Here is a 15313-nt window from a genome sequence, read left to right as displayed (position 1 = left end):
CCCCTCGGGGCCTTTGGGCTTGCTGTTCCATCTGCCTAGAGCCCCTTTCTCCCTCACATCTTTCACCTCTCTCCTCAAGTGTCACCTTCTCAGAGGTCACCTGGCTTGACTTCCCCATTACCGTTGCCACCCAGCACTCCCTACCGCCCTCTCCACTTTCCTTTTCTCCATAGAACTAATCACCACCTAGTCTACCCTTTTGAAGGTATTTACATGTGTGTGGTCTATCTCCCCACACATGTTGGAAATGTGCATTCCCTGAGGGTAGGGATTTCTGCCTGTTCTGCTCAGTTCTATTCTCAGCACTTAAAGCAGTCCCTGACACATAGTAGGTGCTCAATAAATATTTTCAAATGAATGCGCATGTAGTTTCCTGCCCTGAGTGTGGAAACAGCGATTACACAGAGTGCTATAGGAACACATGCAGGGGGTCTTCCCTCTAACTTAGTGGAGGTGGGAGACAGTTCTGATGAAGAGGAAAGACATCTGAAGAATTTCATCTGGGCCTTTGCTGCTGAACCACGCTGCTGTTTCCAGATCAGTGCTCTCTCCCTTGTCCCTTGGCAAAGGTAGGAGTTTGAGGCCAAGCCTCTGGTCCTGGTTTGGCCTCTAAGTCCCTGCCCCTCTCCAGGCTACTGTCTGTCCTGGGCCAGACACAACCTTGAAACTCTGCAGGTCTTGACTTCCTGTTCTCTCCTCAATGCACAATCCTCAGAGACAAGCTATTTGAGGAAGAAAACCTCTTTGGGATTAGCAAAGACAAACGGCATTGGCCCTGCTGATGGCCTCATTCAGACTGCGTCTTCAAGAGAGGCATCCAAATCTGCCAGCGACCAAAGAAAAGTGCTGAAACCTAGGGACTGTCCTCTCCTATAGTGTTACCTGCCGCCTGAAACCCAGCAGCCACTGACACATGTATAGTGCCTCACTCACTCATTTGTTCTTTCATTCACTCAACAACTATCTTCAATCACCTTGATCTCCTTTGTGATCCCACTGTCTCAAAAGAGAATAAAAGCTAGTCTTTGCTCTCATGACAGTTTCAGTCTGAAAGGAGAGATAGGACTGTCACTCAAAAAAACATCTTTTTAAAAACTGTGCACAAAGTAGAAAAAAAAGTTTATGTAACACGGGTTAAACATTAGAACCACAGAGTCAGAACTGGGTGAGAGTCATGATTCTTCCATTTACTAATTGTGTCTTTTGGGGCAAGTGACTAACTGAGGGTCAGTTTCCTGCTCTCTGAAGTAGGAGTAGTTATACCATCTTAGAGGGTTGTTAGGAAGATCAGTTATGGTAGGGCATGTGACATACGTAGCATAGTGCCGGGCACATGGTAATTGGTCAGTGAACAGCTATTGCTATTACTAGGTGCCACTGGAGTAGGGCTTTGGGAATTCAAGGTTTCGTATCCATCTGCACAGAATCAGAAAAGACTTGTGGAGGAGATGGCATCTCAGCAGGGTCTGAAGGATTTGGCAGAGCAGACGTGGGCAAGAGACAGAAGCAGAGGAAACAGGGGGAAATGGGGCTGCGGAAGGAAGCCAGAGGAGGTCAAGGCCTCCCTAGGAGCCACACCAATGTACATGGAGCTGCCTAAGATCTGCAAATAGAAAAGGGAAGACAACCAAATTGTGTTTCACAAGGATTGCTGGGCAGCAGAAGAGAGTGACAGGAGAAGGGACTCCAGGCTGGAGTGTGTGTGGGGGGTGCTTGTCCGAGGCCATGATGACAGGCTAGAAATGAAGATCTGAACAAGGAGGATCTAGAGAAAGTGAGAGGTAACAGCGTAGGTGTCCAGAGGACTTAACCAAGCAGTTCCATGTCCACGGTGCTGCCTCATCACCATTTTCTTATGATAGGCTGAGCAGGTACAAGAATCTCTGAGGCTGTAGAAAGTTTCTTTCCCAGGTCACCAAGCTAGTGAAGGGCTTGAACAAGACTCTACACTGCCTGGCCCCAACCCTGAATTTTTTCCCTCTTACTAGATTGTTATGTGACTGATAGATTCCAATGTCCAGAAGATATCAGGGGAAAGTAGCAGGACAGCCTGGTCACTAAGGAGTGGGACTTGGGGTCAGACAGAGCTCAGTTCAAATTCCTGTTCTGCTACTCACCAGCTGTGTGGTCCCAGAAAAGAGTTCTAGCCTCCCTGTGCCTCAGTTTCCTCATTGATAAAACAGGCACAATAGTAGAATCTTCTTCACACAATCACTGTGAGGAATATATGAGCCAATGTGGGCACAGAAAGGCTGGAAATATAAGAAATGATCGGCCAATGGTCAATGGTATTGGAAATAGCTCAGCATGATCTACTTGGCGGAGACAGGAAAAATCAAGAGTCCTAGGGCTTTTTGTGATTGTTTTTGGTTTTCGGTTTTGAGAGATGTTTCCAGCTAACTGGTGGGTCAAAGAAAGTACTGGATACAATCTTGGGAAAGGCTCCCTCCTCAAAGGACTTTGAATCACTGAAGTAGATACAGTGCTGCTTCTGGGCCTTAGTGACAAAGTCTAATCCTGCATTGGAAACAGGAGGATTCTGCTTGGAACAAAGCAGGACTTGAACACAGTGAGACCCAAAGGGAAGATAATTCCATCTAGCCCTTGAGTCTCTGAGGCTTTGGGAGGGCTGGGGCTAACCCTGAAGGAAGGAGAGAGCTCACAGATGCACCAGGAACAAGAACGGCAGAAGTCACTCTTATGGTTACTTCTAATGAAACTTGCAGGAAGCAGTTATTAGGGAGGTAGTGGGAGAAAAGGAACCCGCAGGGGCTCACAGAACAATTGGGGAAGACTTTTAAAGAGAACCTGAGGTTTCACAGATGAGGACTACTAGACAGGAAATAAGGATTAGTCAGTTTAGGTGACCTAATTTGCACCCCTGGCTGCTAGAATTAGAGTCAATTGGGAAATGAACTTTTTTCTTTTTGTCAGGAATTGAACTCAAGGGCGGTCAACCACGGAGCCACATCCCCAGAACTTTTTATTTTTTATTTAGAGATAGGGTCTAAGTTGCTTAGGGCCTCACTAAGTTGCTGAGGCTGACTTTGACCTTTCGATCCTCCTGCCTCAGCCTCCCAAGCAGCTGCGTGGAAGGAATTTTATCTGAACTGCCACTTTGGGGTACTGAGAGCTGGGGCTGTGGTTCTCAAACCCAGAGAATAGGAGGATCATTCAGGGAGCTTATTAAAAATATTGAGGTTGTCACCACCCTCAGCCCCTTCCATCTGTTTTAGCAGGTAGAAGACCCAGTAATCTGAATTTTTAGGAAATGTTGCAATTGGTCCATGAACCAGACTTTGAGAAGCAAGGTACTCCAACACACATGCCAATGGGAAAGGGCTAGTTTTCACGACCCCCTATCGCCCATCCCTGGGTGGCTTACAACACCTACTGTCTTCTGGGACTGACTTTGCCGAACACTAAATTGGAAGGGTGCTCCTCTCTCCCCAAGCCCATATGTTGTCTCCAGGTTTTAACTTTTACCTAACCTCTGCCTTAAAGCTTCAGAGAGCCTAAAATGGCTTCAGAGAAATTCAGCCTCTCCTCTGGCCAAGTCGATGGACATCCACACCCGTGCCCAGGGCCAGAAAAGAGCCACAGCCTGGCCTGAGGACTAAAGAGATGGCCCTGGGGAACTGTTTCCAGAAACCAAACAGCAATTGCTTTCATAGCTTGTAAGTCATCGGAAAGGTTTCATCTTCCCTCTTTGGAAACTCATAAATATTTCCTAAGGGTTTTTGAGTTTTCTGCTATTGCCCAGAGCCCTGCTCCCAGGCCCCGGGCGAGGCCGCAGGGCGCGCCCAGGTGCGCGGGGTTTCTGCTGCGGGCTCAGCACCAGGCTCCGCGGCGTCTCCAGCTGCGTGCCGCAAAGAAGGCGAAGCCTCCTGGGCTGCTTCTCGCCCCCTGAACAGGGCATCCTTTTTCCATACGTGCAGAGACTGAGAAACAGTTCTGTAGACACTGCAGTGACCGAGACCGCTCCACGCCGCTTTCCCAAAAGCAGGTGCTGGGAATCCGACCAGCTTGGCGCTGAGGCGGACGCGGGCGCCACCTGCTGTCCAAAGAGACTAAGCGACGTGAATGTAAAGAAGTGAAGTTGCTTTGCAATTCAGCCTGGGCGACTCAGCCGGGTTTTCCCTGGTCCCTCGCTGGAATTTCAGCGGCAGCTGAATATTCTGGAATTTTTTACAGTAAGGATGCTTAACCAGGAGTCTGTGTGTTGACTTCAAGGAATCCGGGACTCCTTTAAAATGTTATATGGGATTTTTCTAGAAAAAAAGTTGCATATTTCATGACTGACTGTTAGGGACTCTGAACCATGTGCCCAGCAATGTGTAAGTCATTGCTGATAAGTAGCAACCAAGGCGAGCTGTCACTTCTCGGACTTTGCAGTGTGTGATGGGCTGAAGAAACACACCCCCCCCCCCCCCGCCCATTAGTCCACATTCTATTCCCCAGAACCTATGGGTGTTACCTTGTAAGACAAAAGAGGCTTGGCAGACTTGATCAAGTTCAACATCTTGAGATGGGGAGATTATCCTGGATTGTCCCAGCAGGTATGATATCACAAGTGTCCTTATAAAAAGGGAACAAAAGGAGTGAAATGGCAGGATGAAAACAGAATCAAGAAGGACAAAAAGAGACTTTTGAAGATGCCAAGCTGCTGGCTTTGAAGGTGGGGAAAGGTCGAGAGCTAAAGGATGAAAGCAGCCTCGGGTGCCCTTCAGGGGCAAGGAAACTCCCCACTAAAGGCTCCAAAGACAGCTGGGGCCATCCTGACTTTAGCCCATTGAAACAGATTGCAGGCTTCTGGCACACAAATGTGTGTTGCTTTAGGCCAAGAAGTTGGTAGTGATTTGTTAGAACATCTTTAGGGAACTAATGTACATTTTAGCAGGTATCAGCGTGGCATGAGCCCCACACATACATAGTGCCATTCAAGGCTTTGATTCTCTCTATCGCTAGCCCTTCCCCTCTGCTGAACAACTCAGTGACAGAAAATGCAGCCACCACTAAGGCACTGCATTTACCCAACTCCCCTGAGCCAGAAAGGCAAGCCCCCCTCTGATTCCCTTTCCTGAGTTTCAGGCCCAGTTGGGAACATAAAACTCAAATTGTATTTGTCTACCTGGGATACCAGGGACACCCTGCAAGCCATAGGTCAAACCTGGAACATCGCCTGGAACCCAAGCTTAACCAAACAAGACAGGATTGAAAACATTTTTTTTTAATACAAGAATTTCTAGATCAAACAAGAGACTTCAAAGAAATTTCCCTCTCCCTGTAACCATTTGCAATGTGCTTCCCAAATATCCCAGTTTGTACATTCACTCTTCATTGCCATTAGGGATATTTTGGTGGGAACATCCAAATAGCTCCAGATTAAGAAATGGGACACGTTTTGTAAGCAATGAGACAAGGCTTGACTAATTGGGGGTTTCTAGGCAGAGGGGAGACAGCAGCAGCGTCAGCTGCTGGTAGAAGCAAGGCAGCCCACTTCACATGGAAGAGATTAGAAAGAAAGCAGAGGGCAAGGAAAGGAGAGAGTTTAAGAGCCCAGTCTAGCTGGCTGGCCACTGAGTGCAAGGAAAAACACGGGCAGGGTAGCCTGGGTCCTGGAAGGTCAAGAGGAAATCTTTTTAAAATATTTAAATAAGTGCTCCTAAAAGAACATAAGGAAGTAAAAGAATGTTTATTGCAGTATTGTCTGTAGCAGGGGAGATCAGAAATGATGTAACTGTCAATCAATAGAATAATGCTTAAATTATGCCATGGATGTTTTGAAATACTACGCAATGGTTTTTAAAAATGACGTCACTCCATACATACTGACATGGGAAAGTCTCCCAAAGGTGGCGGACACTGTTGAAAAGGCAGATTACCTAGTCCTACGTATCATATATTTTAAAGCTGCATATTTGTATATATGATTCCCAACAGAATCAAGAATGACACTCCAGGAAAGGGAGGGGCAGAGAAAGTTTTCTATTTTGATTCCATACATTTTCTCAATCTTGGTTTTTTTTCCTCAGATAATATTTTCCAGGTTACTCAAATATGTTTTTAATTGTGATAAGATACTCCTAACATAAAAATTTGCCTTTATACCCATCCCAGTGCCTGGGAAAAGGAGAGTTCCCCTCTCCACCCCCCAGCTGGTTTCCAAAGACCTAATTCAATGTTGACTCTTATCTATTGGATTGTAAAGGATTTTCCCAAGGATCTAACTACTGTCCTTTGAAATGCAAATGCCTCTGTGAAGATGGTTTTTAAAAAAAAAACACTTTTCTCTTCCTTTTTAAGGCTGAATAATATTCCATTGTGTGTATATATATCACATTTTATTTCCCCATTCTTCTGTTGATAGACAGTTGGGTTACTTTCACTTTTTGGCTACTATGAATAATTCTGCCATAAGCATGGGTATTTGCCGCAGTCCGGCTGCAGCAGAATAACCGGGGGGGTGACGAATAACTTATGTACTTGATACAGCAGGAGTAGGAGCCTTTTATTGCAGGACAGGAGCAGTATTTATACATTCCACACAGCTTATCTAATTAGCATAAACTAGATACATCAGTCAACCAATAAGGAATCTCCACACTTAATGGCTTGTTTTTGTTACTTCTCAAACCACTCCCTCTGGCATTTTGCCAGGCACCATCCAGACTTGTTTACGAACTTTAACATTCCCCTGGCTAAATGCCAGGTGTTATTTTGACTTGTTTACAGACTCTAACAGGTATTTAAATCTCTCTTTGAGATCCTGCTGTCAATTCTTTCTGATACACACCTAGGAATGAAATTGCTGGATCATGTGGTAATTCTATTTTAAGTTTTGGAGGATCCTCCACAGCGGTTTCACTAGGGGCTGTGAAGTAGGAGACAGGCTGGACTTCAGGGAATTGGCAGGAAGCAGGTTTATTAACTGCAACAGTCCAGTGGGTGGGGGGGCTTTCACCACAAACAATCAATCCCTCTGAACCCCGAGTTCAGAAAATTTTAGAACTTTATAGCCAGTGTGTAGAGGGAGGGGCTCAGAGGCTCACAATCTGCAGAAGTCCGCATAAAAGTAGAGCTTTTTTTCCCTACCATTCTGGGCAATAAACTCAGGCCAGGTTTTACAAAAATAACCCCAAGGACACTCTGTGAAAATCCGTGCCTGGGAAAGGGAGAGTTCTCCTCCCCTTCCCCACCCGGCATCTGGTTTCCAAGGCCCTAATTCGACATTTACTCTTATCTATTGGATTGTAAAGGCCTTTTCACCTCTGTGAAGACCTTGAGTTAGTATCCCTTAAGCACTCTGTTTCTGCAAACAGACCCCCTGCCTGAAAACTCTTTTGCAAAGATCCTTGCTGATGGTCTAAGAACAATTATGCTGAGAGTCTCTGGAGAAGCTTAATTGTGATTTTCTTTAGAAAGGGGTGTACCACAGCAATTCTTCCCTTTAAGGATGCTTCCTAAAATTTAATCTTTTAAATTAACCATCTTCTTGGCTTAAAGCATTATATAATGCCAAAAGCTTAGTTGTTGTCTTTCTTTCAACAACTGCTTGTACAGTAGATCTAAGGGTTTTAATAACACAGTGGAGCCAAACATGGGAGCAATCAACAGGTTAACAGCAGAATACCCACTATACCACTTAAGCTTTTAAATCCACCAAGAGTTAAACACCATCCTCCAAATAGGGAGTTTGGATCCCAAGCTTTAATGCCCTGCTAGCTTTGAACTGGCACATGGGCAGATTTTCTTATGTTTTTGGCTGTCTTTAACGCTTGTCCATAGTCATCTATTTGGACGCAACAGTCTGAGCTGTTGAACTTTCCACATATTCTTCCCTTCTCAGCCAGTAGGTAACCTAATGCCAAGTGGTTTTGATAGATATAGCTGCTTGCATCTGGGTCTGCGGTGTGGCTAGGAGGTCAAAGGCTGTGGTAGTCTGATTAATAATAATTTCTAGTACAACTTGTAAGTCAATAATTCTGTTTGGCATGTAAATAAGACTTCTATATCCCCAACTGCCATCTCGTGCCCAGGTAGTGGGACCATAAGTGGCAATAATCCTCTGGGGTGGCCAGTCATCTTCACCCCAAAATTGGTGACCTCCTAGATCAAGTCCTTTCTCAATGGACCTCTCTTTCCTTGGCCCTAGATCCTCATACAAGGAGATCTCTTGGTAACTGGTATGGTTAAAAATAATTTTTTTTTCTTAGAGGGCTTTCTGCATATAAAATCATAAATCCCCAGCCAGCCTGGGTTATCTGCCCAAAACCACGTAGGTTTCTCTGGCCACCAGGTAGCGTTCCCAAACAATATTCTATTACTTGGGGTTTCACCTACCCATTGGGTATTGTGGGGTCCAAATCTGCCAAGACCTCTTTACCAAATACTTCTGAGGTGAGGACCCAGCCTTGGGGGCCTTTCAATTTTTAGTTCCATGTGGGTCTTATTTCACATTAGTAGGGAATAAGCATCTAGACAAATTCAAGTCCAGGGTCATTCTTCCCTCATGAGGGCCCCTCCACAGACCCAATAGTTTTGAACTCCAAGGTTTTTAGCAATTCTCTCTGCTAGGTCCAGAAAGAGATTTTTTTTTTTTCCCCAAGAAAGAAAGGTTGAGATTTGAACTCAACCCCTCATAAACTTTAGCATCAGGGCAAGGGTTTATAGTAGGTTTTGGGGCAGTTGGTTTTGGATCACTTTTTATAAAATTTTCCCATGTCAGAGGCTGAAAGTCCAGTGGCCAGCAATACCAAATTCCACTGGTAAGAGTGAAATTCCCTGGCAAGTTATATCCCCCCTTATATTGGGATTCAATCCAAGCCATGTAGACTCTTTGTCCTTTCCAGAGACAGTCATCCACCTAGAGCATCTCTCTGGTGGGACAGGTCCTAAATGTATGTTTTCTATCACCTCTTGATTATAATAGATATAATCATGATCTCCACTGTTGGGGCACGAGTAGGGCAGAGCCCCCTAAGATTATCAAAGGAAACCAAACTAAATGATAGACCAACATTTTGATTAGCGTAGGTTAAACAGTGTAAGTTAACAAAGCCAAATTAATAATACCAAATGAACCTAGAAAACCTATACAAGCAAGATAAAAAAGTATAAATGAAGTTTTGTTACCAAGAGCCCAGTCAGTAGGAATTACTGTTATCAAAACAATAGCAAAAAAGGAACAGAGAACTATATATATACAGCTAGAAGTAAGAGGCATCAATGCATTACAGTATAAGAACTATCTTAGAGGCTGAAAGAGCCATGTATCCTGGTGGTAAGTCTATCTTCCACTGTGCATGCTGTGCATTGATCAGCCAGCCCCTGAGTGGCTGAAGCAGGGCTGTAGTTTCCTGAAGCTTCAGACATGCACAGGCTAGAGGCTAGTAAGCTTCGGGAGTGACTAGAGCAGGGCTGTTGTCCTTCTGATCCTCAAGCTTCTCCAGTGCTTCCTTATTTGGATGGTCAGCTTCATGGGCGTAGCAGGGTCTGGAGAGCACTCCCAGTCCACAGCTGCAGGCTTGAGTCTGGTGTAATGAACCCAGGGACATATCTCTGAAATTGCTGCTGCAGTTGGGGTAGATAAAATAACAGTGAGAGGACCCTTCAAAATAGGTTTCAGGGCTGAATATTCCATTCTTTGACCCAGACTGAATCTCCAGGCGTGAAGGAGTGTGCATCTGAGGTCAAACTTACTGGCAATCTTTCTCTAACCGTTGGTTGAAAACCTCTAAAGTCTTCCCTAAGGCCTGAAGTTGTCATCTCAGGGTTAATTCTCCTATTTCTCTTAAGTCTCCCTGTAATCCCATGATAAGTGGGGGAGGCCTTCCAGACATTATCCCATAAGGAGAGAATCCAGTCTTCCTAGTGGGAGTGGATCTAATCCTCAACAGTGTAATAGGGAGAAGTTCACCCCAATGTAATGAGTCTCCTGACACAGCTTACCCCATTGAGCCTTTAAAGTCCTGTTCATCCTTTCAACTTTACCAGAACTCTATGGCCTATAGTCAGTATGTAATTTCCATCTGATATTTAAACTCTTGGCCAATAATTCTATCACCTCTGCCACAAAAGCTGGCCCATTCATTATCTGAGTCAATAGTTATTGGGATATCAAATCATTTCTCAGAGGAGCATCCTGGCTCCCTCCCTAGACTTTTCAATGCAGGTTGGAAAAACTTCTACCCAGCCAGAGTAAGAGCATACAAAAACCAAACGATATTTATAGCCCTGTGAGCATGGTAGTTCAGTGAAGTCTACTTCCAAGTCCTCAAAGGGTGCTTCTCCTATAGTTTGGATTCCTAGTGGAAACCTTTTCCCTTGGTGAGAATTGTTGTAGGCACAAACCTCACATTGTTCACTGATCACCCAAGAGGTGCTTGTGATCTAGGGGACATAGAAATGCCAATTCAGAACAGTCCGAAGTACCAATATATGTTCCCCCGTGGAACTGTCTGGTAAAAGCAAGGGCTAGTCCTTCAGGAATGGCTACACAGCCATCAGAAAATCTCCACCATCCTTTCAGGAGATGCCTTCCTTTCTTACTCTTAAACCAATTACTTTCATATTGGGAATATTTTAGCCCCCATTCTGTTAGAGGGTCAGGCAGAAGGACAGCTTTTAAACCTGGGACTGGATTTCCTCCCTGTTTCTTGCCTGCAGCGAATCTGGCCTCTCTGTCAGCTCTCCGGTTGCCCTGAGTAACCACAGTGTTTCCACTTTGGTGGCCTTGGCAATGTATAACCACAACTTTCCTGGGAGCCCATGCTGCATCTAAAAGATTAAGATTTTACTGTTCATATTTTATGTCTTTTCTTCCTGAGTTAATTAGCTCCTTTTCTTTATACAAATCTCCATGAACTATGAAGGGTGGCAAAGCATATTTTGAGTCTGTGTATATATTTACCCATATTCCTACTGCCAATTGAAGTTCTTGGGTCAGAGCACCCCCCCCCCAAAAAAAAAAACCTTCAGCACAAAAGGCTGAAGTTCCTGAGACAGAGGTTCTGCCTCAACAATGGAGTCCAGAGTGACCACTGCATATCCAGCAAAACGAACCCCATCTTTTATGAAACTGCTTCCATCTGTGAAGTACTGTGCATGAGGGTCCCTGAGGGGCTGGTCTGTCAGGTCTGATCTGCTGGAGAACACTTCGTCCATGACCTCAACACAGTGTGATCAGGGCATCCAGGTCCAATGGGCAGCAAAGTTGTTGGGTTTAAAGTCCGGATGACTTCAACATGGATACGTGGATTTTCACTTAACATGACCTGGTATTTGACCATCCTCTCATTACTCAACCAGTACTGTCTTTTGTGGCCTAATAATGTCAAAATTCATTGAGGAACCCTGACAACCAATTCTTGTCCCACAGCCAGTTTATCAGCTTTCAACACCAGAAGGGCTATGGCTGCAAAGGCCCATAAACAAGGTAGCCAGCCCTGGGCTACAGAGTCCAGCTGTTTGGACAGGTAGGCCTCTGGAAGGTGCCATGTGCCAGCATTTGAGTTAAGACTCCTATAGCTATTCCAGACCACTCATGGACATACAGAAAGAAAGGCTTCGTGAGGTCAGGGAGTCCTAGTCCAGGTGCACTGGTGAGTGCTTGTTTAATATCATCAAAGGCTTTTTGCTGTGTTGGCCCCCATGTTAGAGAATCCTGTTCTCCCCACTCTGTGGCTTCCTAGAGGGGTTTTGCCATAACTGAAAAGTTGGAGATCCATATATGGCAGAATCCAGCAGTCCCTCCAAAAAAACTCTTTAATCTGACAATGGGTTGAAGGGACTGGAATTGAGCAGATCACTAGTTTCCTCTCGGGGCCCAATGGCTGTTGTCTCTGAGTCAGATAGAAACCAAGGTACTTGACTTTTTCTTGACATATCTGGGTTTTCTTCTTTGAAACTTTGTAACCAGCCTTACACAGGCGAGTGAGAAGCTGCCCTCTCTGTTTGTTCTGGCCAGCACAGATCATATTAGAGCAATGTGCACCCACATTGTTTTGCAGGAAAGGCGTTTAAGTCCAACTGCCGCAACATGTGACTAAATCATTCAGGGTCATTCCAGGTGAATTTGGGTTGGCACCAAATAACCACACCGAGACAGAGAAAATACCTTTGTCTTGGGTTTCTTCAGTGAGGGCTCCTCTGCTCCTGCTTTCACAGGGAGGCAGAAAAAAGATGAGGAGGACATTCTGAAGCCCCTTTTTATTGAGAGGAAGACACTTGAGAAAGTTCCACCCCAAATGAGGCGGGCTTAGGTTTCAGGGGGTTGAGTCTAGCTTGTCTTGTGGTCAGCAGATTGACTGACATCTTGGGAGGCCACACCCATCTCAGGTGCTGTGTGGGGATCACAGCAAGCAAAAAGGACACATATGTCACCAGCCCAAACAGAGAGGCAACTTCAATCCAGTCCACTCATGTGCTCATGCTCAAAGTTCACACACACACACACACAGCCCACTGATGGCCCTCCACAGCCAGTGCTGTCCCAGAGATGGTTGGTGAGTTTTTGAAACCCTGTGGTAGCCCAGTTAAGGTCAATTGGCCTTTGTTCCCATTAGAATCTTCCCATCAGAAGGCAAAGAGTGGCTGACTGTGTGGTGCTAGTTGAATGCAAAAGAAGGCTTATTTCACATCCAGGCATGTGAAATGTGCTGCCTCCACCGGGAGCAGACTTAGGAAAGTAAACGGATTGGGGACCATAGGATGTAAGGTGACTGTGGCTTGAGTCACTGCACGTAAATCTTGGACTGGCCAGTAATCACCAGTTCTTGGTTTCTGGACAGGCAAAAGAGGTGCATCCCATGGTGATTGGCAAGGCCTGAGAATCCCATGTTGCAAAAGTCTGTCCAAAAGTTTTTGAATTCCAAGTTGTGCCTTATGAGGACTATGACATTGTGTCAGGTGTACCAGTATGGCTCCCAGTTTTAATTCCACCATCACTGGGGGGATGTTTTGGGCTAGGCCAAGTGGATTGTCCTTTGCCCGAACTTCTGGTACTTGGAAAAGAAGCTCTGGTCCCTGTTGTGGTGCCTTTACTAGACTGAAGAGATGCCACTCCTCTTTCTGGGGAAGTGTGAGGATTAAAATTCTTGCTTCAGGTTTTCCCAATGATAAGGCTGCCTGGCCTCTTGCATCAAAAGTTATCTGGGCCCAGAGTTTTCCCAGCAGGTCCCAACCCATCAATGGCACTGGGCAATCTGGCATGTACAGGAACTCATGGGTCACTTCGTCGTGGCCTGCTAAGTTGCAATGCTGGGGCAACAGGAAAGGATGACGAGCTTTGTTGCCTGTGGCCTCTACAATTGTGGTCTGTTTCATTGAAAGTGGGCCCACAGGTTGGGTCACCACCTAATGGTGAGCTCCAGTGTCCACCATAAAGTCCATAGGTTGGCTTCCCTATGGTCCTGTTCAGAACATAGGCTCCTGGGGGCCCAAAGGAATGGAGCCCAGTTGGTCCCAGTCCTCATCATAATTTTCCATGGCTGCCAGTCCCACAGATTTCTCAGGGGTATCAGATAGGTGTTTGTGGTGTTGAGTATCACGGGGGACCCATTTGTAGGGTTGGTATGGCCCTTGAATGACTTCACCTCTCTTATCCTGGGAAGGAGTAGCAGCAGCCCAATTGTCCTCCTTCAGTTGGGGACATTCACCTTTCCAATGGCCCTCTAGATGGCAGTAGGTGCACTGGTTTGGTCTCAGTTTATTCCTGGGGTGAAGTGGTTCTTCCAACCAGATCCTCCTCTGGCCTTGCATTTGGCCCCAATTTTGATATTTGCTTTGGCTCTGCTCTGGTGGAACCCCCAATTTGGGTGACTCCTAGGCTTGCAGTAAGAGCACCTGCAAGGAAATTCATCTTCTTCATCTTCTGATCTGCTTCTTGCTTAGCCTCTTGGTCTTGACTGATGAACCACTGGTGGCCACTTCAATCAGCTCACTGGCATTCTTCCCAGCAAAGCCCCCTAGTTTTTGTAGCTTTCTGCAAATGTCACTCTGGGGCTGTCCCACAAAGGCTGCATTGATCATTCACTGGCTGTCTGGTGCCTCAGGATCAAAGGGAGTGAAGAATCACAAGGCCTCACACAGTCGTTCACAGAAGCAGAGCACTTCTGATATCCTGTTCATGTTTAGGGTTTTCCTTCCTCCTTCTTTAGGCCTCTTATGAGGGCTACTTGATATCTCTTTATCTTTTAGAGGTCTTGCTCTTTGTTGGGGCCCCACTCTGGGTCAGTATCAGGGACCTGGGCCTGGACATAGGCTTGGATGTTGCCTTGTGCATCTGGAGCATGTTCCTCTAGACATTTTAAGCTATTAAGGTCATTTGTCTGTGCTCCTTTGTATTGAATAAAGTTAGAAGGAGCTGGCGGCAATCCACCCAGGTAGGCTGGTGAGTCTGCATAATGGATTGCATCAAATCAGTCATGGCTGGGGCTTCTCCATGTAGGGGGAATGGGATTTTTGCAATATAAAAGATCAGTGGAGACGAAAGCCTGATACATATAAATGCATTGTCCCCCTGGAACATTTATTTCCTGGTCAACACAGGCAGGCCCTCTAGCGTCTTGTAGGGGCATCTGGAGAGCTCTCATCTGGGTTGGCTCTGGTCTTAGGACGGGTTTTCATCTTGGTCTCGAGGGGTGGAAGAGGAGTTTTTTTGTTCTGGGGAAACCTCTGGCTCTGAGGACACCATGGAGGAAGGAGTGGCTGGTATTGAAGGACCATCATCTGTTGCCTCTGGGGACGAGGGGTCTGAGGGGCAGTCTCCGTAAGGTTGGGTAGAGCGCCACGTAAACTGGTCAGTTCTCTTCTGGCTCACTGGGCAAAACTGGTCCTTTTCTGTCTTTTCTTTGTCAGGTTTTCTCTTTTTAGCGGCCTTCTGTTGGGTCTTAGAGGCTGCTATGCTCCAATCTAACAGCAGCTTGGACTGTCCATCTAGACAGGCTTTCAACCAAGGGGGCTGTTTCTGTACTATCTCTTGACACAATCAATATAAGAAAACTGGCCTGGGTGTCCAGGGATTCCAACAACTATTGAAAGGACCTCAGCAATGACTCTGTCATCTAAAGATCCTTCTGATGGCCAGCCCACACCTAGGGTGGGCCATTCTAATTCACAGACAGTACGCAACCTTTGTGGGATGAGTTTCACCACATAGTCTCCCTTAAAACCCTTCTTAAAATTTTTCAACATACATTCCAAGAGGTTCAAGGAATTCAGTTTACTTTGTGTGCCTCCCATGTCCTTATCCTACATCGGCGTCACACATTTAGGACAAGACTCCCTTCTGCCATCTCTGGCTGTTCCCCTT

The sequence above is a fragment of the Marmota monax genome, unplaced genomic scaffold (assembly GCF_021218885.2).
Source record: "Marmota monax isolate L192 unplaced genomic scaffold, Marmota_monax_Labrador192_F-V1.1 WCK01_AAM20220418_F8-fsc00236, whole genome shotgun sequence".
Lineage (NCBI taxonomy): Eukaryota > Metazoa > Chordata > Mammalia > Rodentia > Sciuridae > Marmota > Marmota monax.
This window is presented reverse-complemented; position numbering follows the sequence as displayed.